The sequence below is a fragment of the Lissotriton vulgaris genome, chromosome 1_1, assembly GCF_964263255.1.
Source record: "Lissotriton vulgaris chromosome 1_1, aLisVul1.2, whole genome shotgun sequence".
Classification (NCBI taxonomy): domain Eukaryota; kingdom Metazoa; phylum Chordata; class Amphibia; order Caudata; family Salamandridae; genus Lissotriton; species Lissotriton vulgaris.
Window position 1 is genome coordinate 1494431989 of NC_141685.1, and position 22929 is coordinate 1494454917.

The window sequence follows — 22929 nt, forward strand, 5'->3', positions numbered from 1 at the left end:
AAAACCCCGAGATGTCTTCCGACAATGAAGCCCCACATACGCAGTTCTTAATTTGTGCCGGTGCTAAGCACCGGCACTTATTTCATAGGGCCGTGTCTACACAGATATCGATTTGTGCATAAAATATTTAAATTTGCGGCTGCTGCCAACTGCCTTAAAACTGCTGGGCAAAGACCCTGCCTCAACAGGAACAAATAGCAATATTAGTGGCGTTAGTACTCTATCAATGACAATTGAAAAATGCATTAGCCCGACCTGTGTAGTCCTGGGCGCTGAATCGTCTTTCCTCTTCAACCGGATCAATTCGGTTTAGACCAGTGTTCCCACTTTTTGCCCGCCAAACTGTACTGTGCAGCTGCAGCAATGCTAGCCAGTCAAATGAATTGAGTGAGTCATCTCAAAATGTAAGCAGCGTGCATCCCGATTACTCGAGCAACAGCAGGCCTCTCAATAAAACCAAAGGCAAAGTAAGTAAATATTTCATTTTAACATGCACGAGTAGTACTGTAGTGTGCAGCAAGTATGTAGTTTTTGTTGCCTGAGGTAGGTGCTGTGAAAAGTGCACCTATCATTTGCTGCGCGTTGTAATTATGTAAATGATCTAGGATGCGAACACTACAAATATCTCTTGGCTCAAGAAAAACTACAAAATACAGCAAGTATAATTATTTGCCATGAACACCACCATGGGATTCATGAGGGCTCAGATTCATAGTATGAATAACACGTTTTTCGTGCCTTCCTAAACTGTGAAAGGTTTAACTTTTGCTTCGTGTATCCGCTGGCAATGAGGTCCATATTCAAGGACCTGTGACTGAATTTCGTCGATTTCCCTTGTTCCAGTGCAACTCTGTACTTGAAAATTCCAAGAGCATCTGACTGACCTCTTGGTCTGCCCTGGGATATAGGTATATTTTATTTACGTGTAAAAAATCGTACTTGCTACAACCACTTTCACATCACAACACAAATACACACCGTTTTAGTATCCTAAACTCACTACGAGACACACACAAACACACCATCAAATCATATTATCTAGTACCATACACCACCACAAAATCTCAGTCACACCCTGACATGCACTGAGGTCAGCTCTGGCAGTTGGCGCACTTACTGTGTGTGTGTAGAAATGTCCACTGCGGCAGCCGGTTCTGTAACTGTTGCATTTATGCAGGAAACTCTTGCACAGGTGCTGGACACTTTACTATATGTTTGAATAAGTTGCCAATGCTACAGCCAGTGTTGTAACTGCTTTGTTTGTGGCGCAAAAACCTGCACTGCTGTTGGGCCCATGGCTTTGTGTGAGTGTGAAGCTTTGTGCACTGTTGTAGTGTGTGCTGTAACTGGTCTCTGCGGGAAAAGCTTGTGCTGCTGCTTTACGTGTCCTCTGTGTATGGGAGGGAAGCTTGCACTGCTGCTGCTGTGTGTGTGTTCATATACTTAACCTACACTCTGTTGACTGGACCAGTCTTTACAGTGTTGTGCATTAAGCTTGAAAAATAGCTAATTCCATTGTTCATTGCCTGAGCACATACCTTTGCTCACGTAATCATGTAGCCTCCACGGAGGGAGGTTAGTTGGGAGAGTTATGGGAGGATTGTCCTGCAAGTTCAGAGGAAGACGTCTTGTACAGGCAGTGATGGACACTGGTGATGGATATGGTGAGGGATATTCTGAGTACATGACATACACACAGGAGGGACGAGTAGGAAATAAACCGTGTCCATGGTGACCCCTGTAGACAACTCAACCCTCACATGCTTGACGTGGAATGTGAATGTCCTTGGGGACAGAATCAAGAGGGGACTGGTCTTGTGCCACATTAAACGACTACACCCAGACATGGCGATGCTCTAGGAGACACGCCTACAGGGCACCAGGTGTGGGTTCCTGGGGAGGGGAACATACAGGGTCCTGGTACACGCAGGTAATCCACAGGATCCGAGGGGTTGCAATCATGATAAAAAAGACACTCCCCTTTGAAACCTCACACATGCAGACAGACTCTGCGGTACACATGCTGGGGTGACGGGCACCTGGGGTAGACTGAAACTGACTTTGATCTGTGTCTATGCTCTGCAGTGTCTGCTAAAACACACATTAAATAAAGTGACAGTGATCCTCCTGGAGGCCCCGGCCTCCCTACATGTTATTGGGGGGGATTTCAATGGTGTGATGGATGTGTCCATGGACTGCACTGGAGGCAAGCAACTGTCAGAGGCAACCACAATACTGGCTTGGTTTACGGACACATGGGATTGGTGGATGTATGGAGGGCACAGAAACCACTGGCTAAACAGTATTCAAGGGTCTATTTGAAGCTATATTATTTTTTTACCCCAGCGGGAGAAGGGAGAGAGGTCCGAGAGATAGATTACTTAGCTAGGAGCCTGTCGAATCAGTCACCTCTGTGGATAAAGGTGGGGGCAGGGAACGGAACACAGATCCTCACTGGAGACTCACATCCTGGGATCTACAAAATGGAGCAATCATTAGAAGAATACGGGCAGACACAAAGGTTTTTTTCAAAGAAAATGAAGGAACAGTTAGGTAAAGGTTCACACTTTGGGAGGCATACAAACCTGAGGGACAGGGCACAAAACCGCCCAGCAAAGAAAAAGAAAAAAGAAGCAGAACAGAAGGAGACATTAGAATGCCAGCTCTCGAAAAGCAGACAATCATGGGACATGGGACACGACCAGCTGCTCACTCTGCAACTAGAGTCACTAAGGCAGATATACAGAGACTTGACATATAAAGCTGCCAGAAACCAACTCACAGCCACTCTCCACTGACTATATGATGTAGGGGACAAAGCAGGGAAACTGCTAGCCTGGTTAGGTAAAAATGAAATAGAGAATAGGTTGGTAAGATCCATAGTGGATGCCAGGGACAGGAATACACAACTTACAAACAGATAGCGATGGTGTTTGCGGCTTACTAAGAAGACTTCTATGAGGCCAAGCCCTTATCCGACACCCCTGGGATAGTAGACAACCTGGCAAAAATACAGACCCGTCCCTAGATGAACTGAAAGCGGCAATATCGAAATTAAGCCCAGGTAAAAATCCTGGACCGAACGGCTTGCCTGCCAAATTTGATAAAAGATGTTCAGACCGTTTCAGTGCGCATCTGCTCAACCTCTTCTAGGACGCGTACGACAAAGGGATACTCCTACCAGACCTCCGTATGGTCACCATAGTAACTATACAGCGGAAGGGCAAGGCGAAAGATAGATGCGAGTCATATTGACCAATCTCCCTCCTGAACGTGGAGGTAAAGCTCCTAGCGACCATATTGGCCACAGGACTACGACATGTCATAGCTCTCTGATACACTATGACCAATTGTGCTTCATGTCTGGTAGGGGAACCAGATGGAACCTCTGAAAACCCCCCAATTAGATAATGGCAAATAGTGAATGGGACACCCCACACACATAACTGTCCCTTGACGCTAAGAAAGCATTTGATGCGGTACACTGGCCATTTCTGTAATCCACCCTGATTAAGTTCGGATTTGGACCAAAGTTCAGAAAGTACGGGCCTTGCTATAAAACTCCCCCAGGGTGACAGTACGAGTAAATGGTAGAACATCTCAGGAATTCCCAATTGGGAGGGGAACCAGGCAAGGATGTCCCTTGTCTCCATTGCTATTTGCATTGACGGTAGAGACGTTAGCATGATGAGTCTGACAGCATCCAATAATTCAAGGCTTTAGGGTCACACAGGGGGAGGCAAGTGTGTAAAAATATCTTTATATGCAGAGGATATTTTATTATACATAACTGAACCCGATAACACGATCCTTATCCTCTTTCAGACTATCTAAGTATACGGTAGACACTCGGCCTCTAAAGTGAACTGGCATAAGTCAAAGGCATTTAGCCCCATACCACTGAGAAACTGGCCTCTCCTGCCAGAAGACTTAAAGATAGTGTAAGAGGGCTTCAAATACATGGGTATATTTTTCACAGCAGATAAGAGACTTTGCCACAAACATAACGTCACACGAATACTGCATAAGTTCAAAGATGATGTTGAAAGATGGAAGATACTACCACTTACAATTATGAGACGGGCCACAATGTTTAAAATGATCACGCTACCCCCAGATCCTATACACACTACAGAATACCTACCATCCCCTCCCACGCGCAATATTCTGAGAGATTAACTCTGAGCTACGTTCACTGTTACAGCTGGGCAAACACCAGCAGATCGCACTACACACATTGCAACTAAACATATACAATGGGAGACTAGCAGTACCTGACAATGAAGCATACTACTGGGCAGAACATCTAACACCCATTAATGACTGGAAACATATTTATTCTTTTATTTATTTATTTTACAAGTTTTATATAACGCTGGCTAGACCCAGAGGTATCAGAACGCTTTACATGAGGATCATTGAGTTACAAGTTACAGATTACATCAGTCACAATACCAAAGTAAAACACAGGAAAAAAACAATGTTACGGTAATTCGTCAGAGGGAGAGGGCAGGAAGGAGACATAGCCGCGATTGAGGAGAACTGTGCCCAATGTCCGGCTGGGTAGGTGACAGTCGAGGAGGTGAACCAGGGCAATCTCCTCCATAGCTGTCTAGCAGCTCCACCGGGCATCAGCCATGTTGCTCAGATCTCCGCGGTCAGGAATAACAACCATAATCACACATAGAATCACAAGTCCCCAATAGGGGATAGAGGGATGGGGAAGGGGGGAAGGGAGTAGAAACAGGAGGCTGGGAAGCAGATCAGTTCTGGTAGGCTGGCAGTGGGGAAAGAAAGTACCTCATGATGGCCCAAAAAGTTAGAGTAAGCAAGAACATAACCCAGAAGGGATCACATAGTCATTAAGTACACAGTAAAATTCATTCACCGCGCTGGGTCATCTCGGCATCTTAATTGAATTAGTTTGAGATGGATCATAAGAGGAAATCCTTAAGAAGTGGGGGCCAGGTGATAAACTTTAGGTAGACTGGGGGTAGAATACGGCCACTTCTGATTCTTGCAGCAGCTACAGAGCATCAGGCCCCCTGCATCGGCGTTGTCCCGTCAGAGTGCACCCAAGGATATAAGGCTGATAAGGGCTGAGGATTAACAATAAGCGCCTCTCTGGTGCGATTAGAGCCTGAAATGGAGGAACACTTGAGGTACTATTGTCACATGGCGGCCATCTTAAGGTCAGGGAGTGGCTATGTGCTCCTGTGTATTACTGATCCTGTGCCTTCATTCACATCTGCCCCAGACATTACTGGGAGTCTTACTTCAGAGTCCTCCTTACCCCCATGGGACTACAGGGAAACCTCCTGCACTGCTCCTATGTCAGCGATGACGCCATTTGGGAGTTAGGCCTGCTGAGATATGCACTAGTCCTCCTTTGCTGTGGCCGTGTTATTGCATTCCCCTGCACTTCGGAGGAATATGCCCAGCACTGGTGAGTCCCGGGGACCCCAGAAGCCAACTCACCCCTCTGGGGTCACTTTTATTCAAGGCCGACGGGCCCTCCAATACTCGCTGTTCCACAGCTCTTTACCAGAGTCCCGCTTGCCGGACTGCCGGGATAGTCCTTCTGACAAGGATCTTTAATTTCCTCCTACTGCACTTGGTATCTAGATGCAGTTGAGGCACTTTAATGCCGCACCCTCTTCAATTAGAAGATCCTCTGGAGTGTGTCAGCCGCCATTTTGGGGTCAGGCACAGCCAGGCGTGGATTAGTACTTCAATTACTTAATTAATTACAGTATTGCTTTACTAGTGTATTCCTTTTCTCCTCAGACTACTGCGGCTAGGCACTTTGTGAAGAACCTTGGTGCAGATTTTATGCCAAATAGCAACACCTTGAACTGGTAGTGTATGCTGCCTGTGGTGCCAATACAAAAAGGGGGACTTCTATCACACACTATGGGGTTGCCCCAAGGAAAAAAGTTTTTGGAAAAAGATTATACAGGAACTCAATAAGGAAATGCAGGTTTCCCTCCCGCTAGAACAGAAATGTATCCTAATACGAATAAACAGCGAGGTGGACATTCCAAGACCTCGGCTGCTGTTCAGCACTCTGGGACTAGTGGTTGCAAAAAGAGATATAGCACAAAACTGGGGTGCACAGGTCACACAACACTGCAGGAATGGAAGTCAGGAATGGATCAATACATTGCGGTAGGGAGAGTAACATTTAAGCGTAGAGGATGTTCTGGCAAGTTCCGAAAGGTGTGGTGCCGCTGGATACGACATCATGGGTTGGACCTATTAGACTCACTCAAGGAAGCCATAGACTGGGAAGAACCATAGACACAATAGAGGAAGGAGAAGAGAGGGGGGTTCATCATAGCAGGTAATCGACAGAGAAGTAAATGCTTACAGTGATAACCGATGAGTGTATATGTACAATGAATAGTTTGAGGGGTTTATAAGATGGCTGTCCATCATAGGTGCAAGATTGTTGTATTGTGATCAAAATGAAATCAATAAAAACATTTTTGTTTTAAAGAAAATCTGTGTCGAATGTTATCGGGTGTGATAATTATCACATCCCATACTAGGGTACTTATAATCAAACACACAACAAACAATGGAAGGAGGGTCTAAGGGCGAGTTTACCGACCAACCAGGTACATGCCCCAAAATACAATATTTTCACAACAAAATATACCTGGGGGTCAAAAAAAGGAGTCAAACAGAGTGGATCACAACACCAATACTACACAAAAGACACCAGTGAGAACATCATCCATGTTAGTGAATGCAGGCCAAGTAGAGGCTCAAGAGCATATGGAGAAATAGTTCCCATCAGAAGCCACACTGTACCGCCCTCTTTTTCATCATTTGGGTTCTCCTTACCCAGGAGACAAAACGGCCGGTCAGATGTTACCGTGACTGATAGATGTGATAAGGGGTGGTGTATTGAGTATAAAAATTGAAGCGGCTACTGAAAAAGCAGTGTTAAGGTGGTAGGAGTGTTAAGTGAGGGAAAGTAGAATAAAATTAGGTGATCAGGTGGACAAACAACATTTATTAGTGTCTCCCAATCCCTAAAGTTTAAAAAGCAAGTGTAAGTGCGGGTTTTAAATAATCACCGTACTTAGTAGTGGTCAACATGTTTCTGCATTGTATCGAACATAGTTTCAAAATGCATTCTTCAGGACCGTGTATAAAAACACTGCTGCTTAAATTGAAAAATTAAGAACAATATCACCTGAGCTTCAGGTACATACTCAACCGTATACTGTTGCATCGCACGGTATTAGATCCACACAGAGAGACAAACAAATAGAAAAAGAACATGAAGATATCATATTCCCATGAATTATATACTGTAATGAGTACACATTCACATGTATAAGGACAAACATTGCCAATTAGCAGACTCACCCAAATATGATGGTTGAGAGGCTTCACCCCACCTGGCTACAGCGCAGGTATGAGGAGCACCGCTCTAAAAACAATTCACAAGTAACATTTTTAGAGCTGAAAATCAAAATTAAATTTAAAATGAATTCACAGGGAGGCAGATTACTCAATTAATCCTTCAGAATCTACGTTAGTAAATGTGTGGGACGCCCCACCTGTACTAGACTCCATCGGTCCGACAAGGACAGACTAAGTTGAAAGGCATGGCGTCATAGTGAAATCGAAGCGTTTTGAGAGTTGGGCTTTTCAGCGCGTTAGTCCGCTGATCGAGTAGATCGCTTTCAGGGCAGCGCGTTTATATTTTGAATTGCCAGCGCGATAAATATCAGGCAGCCAGAGTGCACATTAGGCGTTCCAGCGCGTTGGTGCGCTGATCTAGTAGACAAAACCTCAATGGTGGTAGCCGATCGGTTTCAGAGCAGCGCGTTTGTATTGTCAATAACCAGCGCGATGACAATCAGGCAGCCAGCGTGCTCATTGCAGGCGAGCGCTCGCTTACCTGTCCGTCGGTGTTTCCTGGCAGTCAACTGTACTGTCTGGGGGGGCACCGGCGCTTCTCAAAGAGGACTGTTATGTGCTTTCTCGTTCTGCACGGCAGGTTGACAGTCACGTGATGTGATTTGATCACGTGATGCCGGGCATGCTGGGACATGTAGTCCCAAACAGAAAACAATGCATAGAGTGCAGGCAACAAGGCAGTTTAGTCTGTGCGCAAGATGCGCATACAAGCAGAAGCAACATGATCGATCAAGGAGCTCATGGCTCCAGGAAAATTACCAGTAACATAATGTAGTGGGGGTACTGAGAGGTCGATCAGAGAAACTAGCGAAAACCCGTGTAATTGATAACATTAGGGCTCATAGTGAGTAGGATGACATTGGTTACAGGGACATCCAGGGAATAGGCTCATTTAGTCCCTCTTTATCACTGTTCAGGCGGTACACCCACTTTTGTTCGATTTTGAACAGGAAGCGGCTGATGTCAGTACAAGACAGGGGTATTTGTGGTTGTTCCAGGACGGTCCAACAAAAATCTTCAGGGCCATGTCCCTTCTCCAAAAAGTGTGCGGTGAGACGGGTGGCCTGTTTTCTACACCGCACTGTACTTTTATGTTCTTGTATCCTCGTCCTGATTTTTCGGGTCGTCATGCCAACGTATCGCAAAGAGCATGGACAAGTTATCAAGTATATGAGGTTACTGCTGTTGCAGTTTGTAAATCTTTTTTGTGTCCAAGGGCGATTAGTCCCGATGTCGACCTCAGTAGATTTACGGGTTTGGGGACAGACAGTACAAGCCCCACAGGGATGGTGTCCAGAGACTGGAGGTAAGTCCCACAACGTACCCACTTGCCTAGGTTCTTTGTTGCGTGGGCGCGTATGGACCAACTGATCTTTTAAATTTTGTCCTCTTTTGAAGGCAAAAATGGGTAGAGCGATGTCGTCATTGCCAGTCTTCAAGATCGACCAGTGCTTCTTAATGATTTTCTGCACTTGATTCGAGCGAGTATTGAATGTGTTGACAAAGGCAATGCGATTGGTCTTATCTTTTGGTGACTGTATCTCCAATAGGGACTCCCTGTTATTGTTGGACGCCCTCTTTTTTGATTGTCGAATGATCTTTTTCGGATAGTTTTTCTCACTCAGTTGGGTTTCCAAGTTCTTAGAGTGGATTTTGAAGGCTTCTTTGCTGGAGCAATTTCTTTGTACCCTAAGAAATTGGCCAAAAGGCAAGTTATCCCTCAGGGCTCGCGGATGGCAACTGTCGTACCTCAATAGTGCATTTCTAGCCATCGGCTTCCGATAGAGTTCCGATTCAATACCATTGTTGGTTGCATGTAGCTTCAAATCCAGGAAGGCTAAAGACGTTCTACTGTATTCAATGGTAAATTTCAAGTAGGCATTCTTGCTATTCAACCAACCATGGAATAGCACTAGATCTTCTTCTGTGCCCCGCCATACCACCAGAATGTCATCTATATATTGTTTCCATATATATAGTGATGATAAATATGGGTTGGCGGACGTTAGGACTTCCTGCTGTTCAAAGTTATGGACGTAAAGGTTCGCCAGGCTCGGCGCGAAAACACTGCCCATACTGGTCCCGGATGTTTGCAGGTAAATGGTGTCCTCGAAGCGAACGTAGTTCTCTTTCATCGCAATTTCAGCTAGATGCATAATGAAGCTCGTTGGCGTGATGGATTGGTGATCACTCTGTTCCAATAGAGCACCTACTACCTCTAGAGTCTCGGTTTGTGGAATAGACGTATATAAAGACTCTACGTCAAATGATACAAGGATATCAGTTTCGATGTCGTATTGTATTGTAGGTTGTAGTCTTAGGACATCCTTCGTGTCCTGCAGAAAAGTGGGCATCGCCTTGACCATTGGGTTCAAAAAATGATCAACAAAGGTTGATAGAGGTTCAAGGACCGAGCCGATACCAGAAATAATCGGCCTGCCGGGTGGCGGCCTCTGGGGTTTATGCACTTTGGGAAGACAGTAGAAGTACGGAACTGTAGGATGTTTGGTGATTAGATACTGTCCCTCTTGGGACGTTATCCAACCCTCGCTGGTTGCTTCCTCTACCAGATTGCTAATTTTAGTTTGCAATCTTTCTGTTGGATCTTCTCTCAATGGGAGGTATGATTTCTGGTCACTCAGTTGCCGAATGCACTCATTTCGGTATGTCTCAGTATCTAAGATGACTGTTGCTCCACCTTTATCAGCAGGCTTGATAATGATCCTGTCGTTAGATGATAATGAACGTAGGGCAAGCTGTTCGTCCTTTGAGAGATTCATGAATGGTCTAGTCTCTGTTTCATAGATACGTTTGATGTCATTCTCCACTGCCGCTTCAAAAGTCAAGACCTTTGGAGGTAGAACAGCGGCGGGGGGATTAAAAGTGGAAGGCTTTTTCAATCCCGTATTGTTATCTTCTGGGACAGTACTAGTATGTTCTGATTTAGAAAAGAAGTAGTGCAGTCTTATTTTTCTAAAAAACTTAGCCAATTCAATTTGGGCTACGAAAGGATCCCCTTTCTGGGTTGCCACGAAACCCAAGCCTTTATTCAAAAGTCGCTCTTCAGTAGGAGAGAGTGTGTGTGAACTAAGGTTCATCACGAGGCTTGTTGGTTGCTGGTCCCTGCAGTGTCTAGTGGGACTTTCTTTCCGCTGCGGAGATCCATTCTCGATTGTTGAGGAGTGTCCGTGTTCCAGTGGACCTGTGGTGTCGTGGTTCCTTGTCTCCTCCTGCCCCTGCCTCGTCTCGGGCCAAATCCTAAAAAAGGAAAGGACCCTGGACCCTGTTGCATTGGAGGGGGACCAAAAGGACCCATTTGAGGGGGACATTGAGGTCCAAACATCCAGGGGTTGGCCGGCCACCAAGGTTGGAAGTTGTTAAAATTCTGTGGTTGGTTTCCATTTCTCCAATTTCTTCTATTACCTCGGCCTCTGGAAGTTTGATCAGCAGATCCATGTTGTGAAGTATCTGAATCACTAGATGCTCCATCCGAACTAGATGTGCCATACGTAGAGCCACCCTTCTTGCCACCTCGGTTGAATGTTGGTGCTGTGTATGTGTCACTCGTGTATGGATATACTCGTTCCATAGAGAATTTAGCTAAGTCTTTCTTAAACTTTCTAACTTAGTGAAAAGAATAGATTCTTTAAAATCTTTATTGTTCTTATCACTGTCATCCTGTCCCTTTTTAAACAGTCCGCTTTTTAGTGTGGTTTTAATCTGGCCCTCTAGAACCTGGATCTCAATTAATATCTTGTCCGCTGCTCTTTTTGCGGTCTTGATGATCAGGACTAGCCAATCCCTTGTACACCTCCAGGCTATCATCGACCAGTCTTTGAGAAAATCTTTATCATCAAGGAATAGATGTGGTGCATTGTTGACAATAAGACCTGAGGGTGCACAGTTGTCTCGTAGGTATTGTGCCATGATTATTCCATGGACGGATGTCCTGGAGTGGGATTTTTTGAGGACTAGAATTTTTGCCCATCCATCATCATTGTTTGCTGTTTGAACCGAGACTGGAATGGTGTCTAAAAGACTAGGGTTTTCGTCTAGAATGCTCTCAAAAGCTAAGTCCCAGTTAGTCGCCATGTCGGAGACGAAGCGGAGAAGTACAAAATAGTGAAGGAAAGAAAGCCTCTCAGTAAACTCAATCGTGCTGGAGACCACGTGGTCAACCAGTGATTAAAAAGACCCACAGCCTTAGCTGTACAGTTCACGCACACAACAAACAATGGAAGGAGGGTCTAAGGGCGAGCCCAACTCTCAAAACGCTTCGATTTCACTATGACGCCATGCCTTTCAACTTAGTCTGTCCTTGGCGTCCCACACATTTACTAACGTAGATTCTGAAGGATTAATTGAGTAATCTGCCTCCCTGTGAATTCATTTTCATTTTAATTTTGATTTTCAGCTCTAAAAATGTTACTTGTGAATTGTTTTTAGAGCGGTGCTCCTCATACCTGCTCTGTAGCCAGGTGGGGTGAAGCCTCTCAGCCATCATATTTGGGTGAGTCTGCTAATTGGCAATGTTTGTCCTTATACATGTGAATGTGTACTCATTACAGTATATAATTCATGGGAATATGATATCTTCATGTTCTTTTTCTATTTGTTTGTCTCTCTGTGTGGATCTAATACCGTGCGATGCAACAGTATACGGTTGAGTATGTACCTGAAGCTCAGGTGATATTGTTCTTAATTTTTCAATTTAAGCAGCAGTGTTTTTATACACGGTCCTGAAGAATGCATTTTGAAACTATGTTCGATACAATGCAGAAACATGTTGACCACTACTAAGTACGGTGATTATTTAAAACCCGCACTTACACTTGCTTTTTAAACTTTAGGGATTGGGAGACACTAATAAATGTTGTTTGTCCACCTGATCACCTAATTTTATTCTACTTTCCCTCACTTAACACTCCTACCACCTTAACACTGCTTTTTCAGTAGCCACTTCAATTTTTGTACTCAATACACCACCCCTTATCACATCTATCGGTCACGGTAACATCTGACCGGCCGTTTTGTCTCCTGGGTAAGGAGAACCCAAATGATGAAAAAGAGGGCGGTACAGTGTGGCTTCTGATGGGAACTATTTCTCCATATGCTCTTGAGCCTCTACTTGGCCTGCATTCACTAACATGGATGATGTTCTCACTGGTGTCTTTTGTGTAGTATTGGTGTTGTGATCCACTCTGTTTGACTCCTTTTTTTGACCCCCAGGTATATTTTGTTGTGAAAATACTTATAATCAAAGCCTTAAAAAGGTAATGGATTTTCAAAAGACTATGGTATGCATTGGTCGAGCTGAGGGGGGGGGGGGGGGTTATGTTTAGGGATAGACTAGGATTGGGAGTCTGGCAAGGTAAAAGAAGGGATTAGAGTTACTTTAAAATTGGGCAAGGCGCTCCTTTATAAAAGCATGCTTAATTTGTACACACATTCATAAAAACTGGATCTATCTTGGAATCAAACATTTGTTTAAGCCCTTGTTGGGTGCATACCAAGATGGCACAGCTCCTAAACCTCTTGTTAGACAATGCTGTAATAGGCAAAGTCCAGTGTAGAGTGGTGTAGTACTTACCCAGTGCCAATGGAATTGGTTCCAAAGTATATCCCCTCCTTGCATTTCAGGCACACCTCATAGAGACTGTTCATCAGGGCTTGGTGGAATTTATCTGATGGTCTCCCTCAAAAACCTCTTGAAGTTCAGCCAATGATATTCCATTCCCTCATGTACGGGGTGGAGGCAACAAAGCTACAAGGAAGTGTCTTTCGTGGCTCCAGACACTAGGCTTCTGGCAAACAGCTGTCCCACAACACCAAGTACAAGGAATATGCTACACAATATATGGTTATTGTTCACGGAGAAGCCAAACTTATTGTGGCAGCAATCCATAGTCCAGCAAAGATATCTGGCAAACCAGGCAGCTCTCTTGCTGGCAAAAAACAGTTTCACACAAAAATAATTCACAGATTGGCACTCCGAAGGAAAATCTCCAGCTTTTTAGGTGAGATGTTTAAGGACTAAAATATCCAGTGAAAATCTCCAACCTACCACTTTCGGAATAGAAGAAACTAAATGAAATACAAAAAGGATTTAATTCCTTCCTTTCAAAGTCCCACAGCATATTTCAATAATGCTAGAACAAGGACACTATCAATATGACCTGACAAGCGCACCATTGTTTGCCCTTTCTATTTTGTAAACAAAAGGTTTGATACATGTGTGTCAAAATGTGTCATGGGCTTTAGATTTAATGAATAAACACGAGAAGTCCTACTACAGTGACTGGAAAATGTATTAACCCCTTGCCAGCTGGGCTAATTCCCCCGCTGTGCTGGGGGGGGGGCGCACAGAGCCCCGGTGCTCATGACAAGCTCAGCTCGTCATGAGCCACGGTGGCCGTGTGCTCATGACGAGCTGAGCTCGTCACGGCCACATCCGTTTCTTCAGAACGTTCAGCACAGCGGGGGAATTAGCCCCGCGTGTGAGCGTTATGACTGTTATGACGAGCTCAGCTCGCCATGAGCACAAGGCCACCATGGCTCATGACGAGCGTCATGAGCATGGGAGGGGTTAAAACACTTAGAGGGGATTATGACTAAGGTACAATTGTCTGTCCATGCATGGTGAAAGTAGATTACTGGATGAATCTCCTGTTTTGTGTTTGCTTCCGTGGACAGAAAAAGGCTATTGATTGCAGCTAGCCTCCCGATGCCCAACTGTAGCCCCCCTCTAAATCTCATGGGACAACTTGAACCTTTCTGAACTGTGAGTGGTCTTAGAAGTTTCATGGAGACCCAGCTCTTCTCAATGGCTGCTCAGAAGTTGATCAAAGTGAGTTTACATTTAGACACCAGTTCTGATTGGTTGGAAGAAAGCCAAAGCAAAGTACTGAAAATCCTATGGTTGGCAACCTTTCAAATAAAAAATGATGGCACCTGTATTTAGGCCATTTTGTTGGCCTCTGGAGCTTAAATCATAATAAATGCAGGCAGCGTAGGTATTTCTGGACCATGGCTCTGTCTAGAGATGCAGGCCGCCCAAGCTCAAATATTGTCTATAATTGGTAATTTAATCTGCCCCTTTAATTTAGTTCACCTGTGGAATAGATGCTATGCAGTGACACAAAGGCAATCCACTATAATTCCTTTCTGCTGATGTTTTTATGTATCATTAAATATTTGGTTTATTATAATCTTTAACTGAATAATGATGTTGAAGCAACGATCTTAGTTGGGAACCTGTTCATTTGAAAAGTTGTGTTTAACGTGGTGACTGATTTGAAAACACTCCTGTGTTTTATGTCCTGTTTTGACCTTGGTCATCAACTTGAAGGTCTCCAGGTACTAGAAAGACAATGTCCGACAACAAAGAGCATGAACCGAAGGTTTGAAAAGATGAGTTTTCATTTTCATTCTGAAGAAACAGTGAAAGTCAATAATCCTTTCTTAAGAGATTACCTTTCAGGAGGAGGGAGTGAATTAGGAGAAGGCTTGTCCTCTCGATGAAGACTGTGGACATGAGAAATAGGCAAAGATTTCAGGAGTGCACATTCCACAAATAAGGTATGAGTCTTTGAGACAAAGAGGCAGGTGGTATGGATCAACCAGTCACAGATTTCTTAAAGTAAACCTTGGCTGAAGTGGAAGCCGGTAAAGTTAGTGAAGGACTGGAGAGACCCTGCAGCAGCGGACTAAGTAATCCTTCTATTGGCTTTGCTAAGAAGGTGTTGAAGCTTTTTCATGAGGAATTTCTTTATGCCTAGTTATGTTATTTGCAAAAATAACAATTGATGGACAGAATGCCAAACAATATCATACATTTACCCAAGTACAGGGATCTGGGGCTAAATCCATAATTTCTGCTCCCCATGCCATTCCAGTTTAGTCCCAGTCATATGCAAATCAGTCTTGACTCTGTTACCCATGGGAACAGTCCAGCCCAAACTGCCAAGTCAGGTCCTCCTTGGACTGGAAACAAGCATCCTAGAACCTGTTTTGGGGCTTCACCCCTCATCAGCCAGGCTCGCTTGACTTCCATGGCAAGGAGAGCACGGGCCCAGTGTCTGGGCATACCCGTCCCACTCGGGATGACAAATGCAAAAAGAACAACTGATGGACAGAATGCTGAACAATCTCTTTCATTCACCACCGTACAGAGATCCGGCATAAATCCACCATTTTTTTGCTCCCCATGCCATTCAGTTTAGACCCAGCCATTTGCAATCAGTCTTGACCCTGTTCCCTGTAGTTATGTTATTTAACATTAATCAACCAACGAGAGCTGAAACAGTTGAACAGTGGCACTCAAAGGTAAGGCAAGGGAGGGCTCTGCAGAGCCCCCACATCTGAATGGTACGAGAAGAGATTACAGCTGATACTAATCAGTTATTTACAGGTTCAAGTCAAATTTGACTCAAAGATTTTGACATTATGCAGATAATGATGACAAGGGGTAGGTTCCCAGAGATCCACTTCACTGCCTACCACCAACACTGCAACTTTATCGATGCTACATTTTAGACAGTTGTTTCCCATCGACTCCTTACAAAAAACAACTTAGGAACTTGAGGACGTCAGAGGTATGTCGGCTGAGGTGGTGGAACAACACCTGGATATCATGACCTATTTTGAACATTTCAAGCTCTGGAAATAGCCATTAAAGGCAAAGCACTAGGAAAGCTCACAACAAATATCTGCAGTAGACAAAAGGTAGGATACTAGTGTTATCCCGAGGGTGAATCCTGAAAAAAATCCAAGGAAGCACCTTAGCTCCCAGGCTGATCTCAAACAATCAGCCCATCAGAATCCAGTTGTCATCAGTAGCGTTGACACAGTCCTAGTATGTGACCAGCGAAAGAGCCACAAATGCAATAATTACCATTAACTCTGTGTTAAAACCTGAGTGGAATCTTGTCAATGGGCCCGATTCACAGAACTAACTTAAGACACAATCCTAAACCTAATACCATTTTGTTATTCACAGAAGGCACTTACTCATTTTGGTATTCACAGAAGGCACTTACTCACTTCGGTATTCACAGAACCTAGGAGTCCTAATTTTAGGACTCCTAAATGCCTTCTGTGAATATCTAACGTCTTAAAGTTAGGATTTTTCTCAGTTTAGGAGTCCTAAACTTAAACTGGGAAAAATCATAACTTTAAGACTTTGGGTATTCATGGAAGGCATTTAGGAGTCCTAAAGTTAGGAGTCCTAACTTTACTACTCCTAAACTGAGAAAAATCCTAGCTTTAAGACTTTCGGTATCCACAGAAGGCATTTAGGAGTCCTAAAGTTAGGACTCCTAACTTCTGTGAATACCAAAATGAGTAAGTGCCTTCTGTGAATAGCAAAATGGTAGTAAGTTTAGGATTTTGTCTTAAGTTAGTTGTGTGAATCGGCCAGCATGTGCTGTCAAGTGCACATTGTTGCCTTCTAAATAAGTAGGGTCACACAACAGGAGTGAAAATGAAAAACAAATGAAATGTATGAATTATTAGAGAGTAGGCAACAAACAATTGCCATAATCGTCAATGGTGTTCTGACTGGAGCGGCTCATCCTAAATGGCAGAGGAACGTTACCCCATCTGCTGCAAGTGCAGCAGGCAAACTAATAAATAAAATGCCATAATAATGCCATTTTATTTATTTGCTACCAGCTCGCGCTGGGTACTGTGCGAATCCTGCTATTGCAGGATTACTGTTGCCCCTTTCAGTGTGCATGTTGGGTTGGCCAGCTGGCTACCTAATCCAGCCTGACATTCACACTGCACTCCTAATCTCAAGGCTGTGAAACATTTGGGTAATGTTGGCACAGGCCCCCAGCCTCAAAATGAGCACTGGGTTAACATAACATAACATGTGTATTTGTAAAGCGCACATTTACCCAGTCGTGGTCTCTTGGCACTGAATAACTGATGTTTATTGTTACCCAACTCAATGGTACTCATTTTATCGACCTGAGATGGATAAAAAGCTGGGTGGACCCACCGGTATTTGAACCTGTGACCATAAGGGCAAACAAAGGCCCCTGCAGTGGATGCATTAGTCCTCTGAGCCACCAGACCCAGCAGGGTTAGCCTGCTCCCACCAATCCTGGAGCTGCTCTCAGGCTGAGAGAAGCTCCAAGATTGGTCAGGAGTCACGTTTCACTGGGCATGAAAGGAAGTTCTTCCCCTTCCTGCTCATGGATGTCTGACCACGATCACCGGGAATGCTGCACTGGGCTGGAGCATCATTAAGGTGAGTTGGGTGCATGGCACCCCCTATATTTTTGTATTGTCAGCCGCTGCTGCTTTCTGAGCCGTTATCATTTCAGCACCATCAATTGGATTTTTGGAATTGTATGAAGCAAGATCCATATATTAAACGAGTTTTAGCAACTTATTTGTGGAAGACAAAGGTAAATCTACGCATAGCAACGTAATAAACTGAATTAGAACAAAGGTTGTGCAGGTCTAGTTAGTCGGGCACCCGCTGTATCTGAGGATCACTTGGATGCACAGGGCTTTAGTCTCCTGCAGTTCTGAAGCTGCACTGCAGTGGCCGGTGAGCTGGCTTCTGAATCAGCTGATAGGCAACATGCCCTGGAGCTTCCCTTCAAGGGTTATATAATTCCCACAAAATACAAAGGTGTTACTATGTCTAAAAAACAATAGGAAAACATTGAGTGGGAGAGCATGGACGCATAGTAGAACACTTCTGGTTTAAAATCTTTGACAAGCGAATTCTTTCTGAATAACATATAACACTCCCCCTGATTCGTCATAACAACTCTAACATTCATCTAGCAGACTGACCCCTATCTGTCCAGCACACAGCATGCACCTCGGATCACTAAAGTTTCTCCTCTAGCCATCTAATTTTAATTAATATGTGTTGTCATCTCACAAACAAATCTCTAGATCAACTAACCCTCATTAACCCAACTTTTTCTGTTCACTGAGCTATCCATCTGTTCACATGTCTCTTTCCAATTACCCCTTTGCTTTCCACTATTGCCTGTCGTAAATTACATATTCTCAAGGCCCTCCTGTTATGTTCTTGCTATGCTATGCAGATTTGTAAGAGTGCACTATCGCCTGGGAAACGTTATATCAGATTTGAGAAGATGAGTCAGTCTAGCAGTGCCTCATGCCTTACTTTAGTCTGCTTTAGATGGATGTATGTGAGGAGATCGACAGCAATACGACTGTTATGCCACAAATAGAGGGACCTAAATATCAACTACCAATATGCAGGGCCCGAGTCGGGGGTACACACAGATACACGGCGTCCACCCACTATTTTTACAGGGTGGACACTGCCCACCCTGCCAAGCAGGTGAGCCCCACAGAAATATGCTGAACTTGTCCCTGGGCACATTTAGCAGCTCTTGCATGTTGTCTGCTGGTGGCACCAAAGGGGCTTTTTTTTCATCTCCAGCTGGGCACAGATAAAGACAGAAGTTAAGGGGCCATTGAGCCTCCTTTTGATTGAGTATCAGGCGGGAGGTGGCCTGGAACCTCACAAATTCACCGGTGAGGAAACAAAAGCACACAGCTTGTTATCTTTTCACTGGTACTTTAGAGATGCATGCTTTTTACTTTGTTGTATATAAGTACATGAACTGTAAGAATGTCAGATGGGTTGATCTGTCCCAGTATTTAGACAAATAACAATTTAAATAGCACAATGTTATTTATTTTATAGTGCTACTCATTCCAATGCAGAGTGTTAGAGCACTTTACATAACATACACATTATCCGTTCAAAATAACTCATGTATGTTTATAAATTAATGTACCAGATGTGTTATACGAGACAGTAAGGGTTACAAGGTGTACGAGTCAAATACCCTTCATAGCTCACTGTGGTCTCTAGAAGTATTTCAATTTATTAAGTGCAAATAACAAAAGGATCTCTATGTTCAAAGCAGTAATCCACTTACCTATCTACATAAAATAAAAATCAGTGATCTGCATGTTACATGATATGCTTTGCAGCAGACAACTTTTTTTGAAAACATATTTTACTGCATTTTCAATTGGCACATGTTACAACATATACATATCACAGCACTGTTGCATAATTAAGTGGTAACTTTATGCTCACAACACTGTCTAATATGCACACCATGTGTGTTGCGATATCATGAATGATAAATCCGAAGAAGGTAGCAACAAAATAGAGGTTCAACAATCCCCAAACTCCCCCCTCCCCCAAGAACAGAGGGTGATTATGTTTTGCAGGAGACAACTTAATATGCTATACTACTTTGATTGAAATGTGGGACTACACAAAATACAGATCTCTCCAACAAATGAGTTAAGCTTCACAGTTAACTCATCATTATGATTATTCCCTGAGATTCACCTCTGCAGAAGATGCCTTAACATCATAAAATATTTTAAAATGCCATGGTTTTCCTTGTTGCCAATTTCTATGTGGCAGGGTTTTTAAAAAAATTATGTGTTGAGGCCTAGATCAGGGGTCTCCAAACCGGTCCTGGAGGGCCGGATCCATGCCAGATTTTTTGGATATCCCCATTGAGATACATGTAGTTATTTTAAAAATCTGGCATGGATCCGGCTCTCCAGGACCGGTTTGGAGACCCCTGGCCTAGATTTTGCGTCAGGATTGCGCCACTTTTTTGCACAACCTCAACTCCAAACCTCATTTGTTAAGTAATGCACTTAAATGTACTCATGATGCACCTGATAAACATATGTGTGAGATCTTAGTATCTGATGTCACTTCTTGCAATGTCACTTCCAATGAGTTCACTTCCTGTGATGCCACATGGAATGTCACACATCGTAACGTCATGTGCTTTGATGGCACGCGTCATGATGTCACTTGCATACTCCCTAACCTGGTCAGTCCCCCCACTTCTGGTATTTAGGACTTGTGCCCTGCCAATTATGAAGGTAAGGATATATAGGTAAGTTTAGATTTACTATTCTTTGCTCGGCATCTATGCACCTTGAAGATTCACATACTGTCAAGGTACCTACATATAGAGTTAAGTATAGTACTTTCTAGTTACCTTTACAAACTTACCTTAACAATATGTTATTACTGTGGTCACCTCTTATTTATGTCATGTATTTTTGCACATCAATATTTATTAGATATTGTTGTATTATATACCGCATCAAAGTAATTGTCCAAAATGCAGGGAGGAAAAATATCCCCCACGCAGACCAGTTGATAGTAAAAGGCAGCCGAAATGTTGGTGTAGAGGGGTTTCTTAGTGCCACTGTACTTTCTGCACTAATCATAGCCTATGAATTGAGGTTATGGGTCTAAGCGAGCAGACAGGCAGAAGCATTCTTTTTTCTAGAACTGCAAAAAAACCTCTTTAAATAGAATAACTAAATCCCTTGTGCACAGTACGGTGAGTTTCTTGCAGGCATACACAGCGATACAAAAGGCCAGGGTTAAACAGCCCAAGTAATTTCATTGGTAATTTAGCCAGAATAAGATTGCAGGATTTATGGTGGGCAGCCGGCACATCAATCCATTTTACTGGCTCGCTTCTCTACCTTATGTCCCTCCTTTCATTTACTTTTTGAGAGATTTCATCCTGTGCAAAGATTTGCTGTTCCTAATAGCCATTAGCCACAGAATTGGGGGGAGTGATGTTTTCAACATGGCTTTGGGGATTGATTCGTTCTGACAGTGCATGTTTGATGCTCAGCCACCTGTCCCTGTGTGACTTTTAGCAGCATTATCTGCTCAGACCGCTCTGCTCCTTCAGCACTGATAGAAGGGTGAGGCAGGGGAGGGTCTCCAGGCCTGACCCATAAACCCACGAGGACAGATCCCGGTCAGTTTCATCTGTAGCTGTGGCTGTCAGCGCAAATGTGCAATACATACAAATGTGCAATACATACATAATTCAATAAAGGGAATTACTGATTGACTCGGGCATTTGGGCAGAATATCTGACTCGTGTTTAGGGGTGGGCAGGAAACTACGCTCTGACAGCGTAGTGGATGAAACCAGCCAACGCTGCTCCTCGGCCCAGTCCCTGCTTCTGAAAGCAGCCAGGCCGGGGAGAGCCTGCCCGGGCCCCAGTGGAACCGTCCCCAGTGCCCGGACCCCCGGCTGGCTTGCAGGACGGGGGTCCCCCGCACCCCGAGGCCCGCCGGACGCAGCACGAGCCCTGGGGCCTGGCGGACCCCCGTCACCAGCGCCCGGACCCTCGACTGGCTTGCAGGAAGGGGGCTCACGCACCCCGGGGCCTGCCGGACGGAGCTCAAGCCCCCGGCCCGGTCCCAGCTTCCGAGCCCTAGCCAGGCCGGGGAGAGCCTCCCCGGGCCCCGGTGGACCCCTGTCCCCAGTGTCCGGACACTCTGATGGCTTGCAGGATGGGGGGCTCACGCAACCCGGGGCCTGCCGGATGGAGCTCAAGCCCTGGGCCCGGTCCCAGCTTCTGAGCCCTAGCCAGGCCGGGGAGAGCCTCCCCGGGTCCCGGTGGACCCCTGTCCCCAGTGCCCGGACCCTCTGATGGCTTGCAGGACGGGGGGCTCACGCACCCCGGGGCCTGCCAGACGGAGCTCAAGACCGGGCCCGGTCCCAGCTTCTGAGCCCTAGCCAGGCCGGGGAGAGCCTCCATGGGCCCCAGTGGACACCTGTCCCCAGCACCCAAACTCTCGTCCGGAACCAGGGAAGGTTAAGCCCAGGCCACATCCACTCCCCTACGACCTGCCGGGGAGCCCATTTTCCTCGACTATTAAGCCCCCACGTAGAGGGGGCTTAAAGAACTTTGGGGAAGGACAACAATTGGAGTTTGCCCGGCCGCCAGCCTGCAGGGCCATCTGGTCGCCCTTTTTGCAGGGCCATCTGTTCACCCTGCCCGCAGGGCCATCTGGTCGCACAGCCAGGCGACCAGATGGCCCGGGATGACCCAGTGCCCGATGGCCTGGGAGGGTGCCGTACCCAGTCACCCTTGAGGGTAGCCGCTCGCACCGAGGCAGCCGCTCTGGAGGTTCCTTCCCCCGGGTGGCTGCTGCTCACCTCCCTGCCCAACTTGCCCAGGAGCAGCAGGAAGAGGAGGCCATCCGGTCACCCTGCTGACCCATGAGGGATGTTGGCCCCCGTCCCCGCACCCGGTGGGGCAGGGACAGGAGGGGGATGCCCCCGTGCCGAAGGGCACGTGGTAGAGGCAGCATCCCACGGACCGGCGTTACCCCCTCTGCGTCCCTCCCACTGGCCTGGCGGCAGAGGGACCCACCCCTGGGTGTGGTGGAGGGAGGCATCCGCGGGCACCCACACACGGAGAGAAAAAAGCTTGGCTCAGAGGATGACTTTCAATAGATCGCAGCGAGGTAGCTGCTCTGCTACTTACAAAACCTTGACCCAGAATCAGGTCGTCTACGAATGATTTAGCACCAGGTGCCCCACGAACATGCGGTGCACTAAGGGCGATGGAGGCGGCCCCCTTCCGTCCCCACTCTGGTCCCCAAGCGAGCGGCTCTACGCACCGGCCCCCG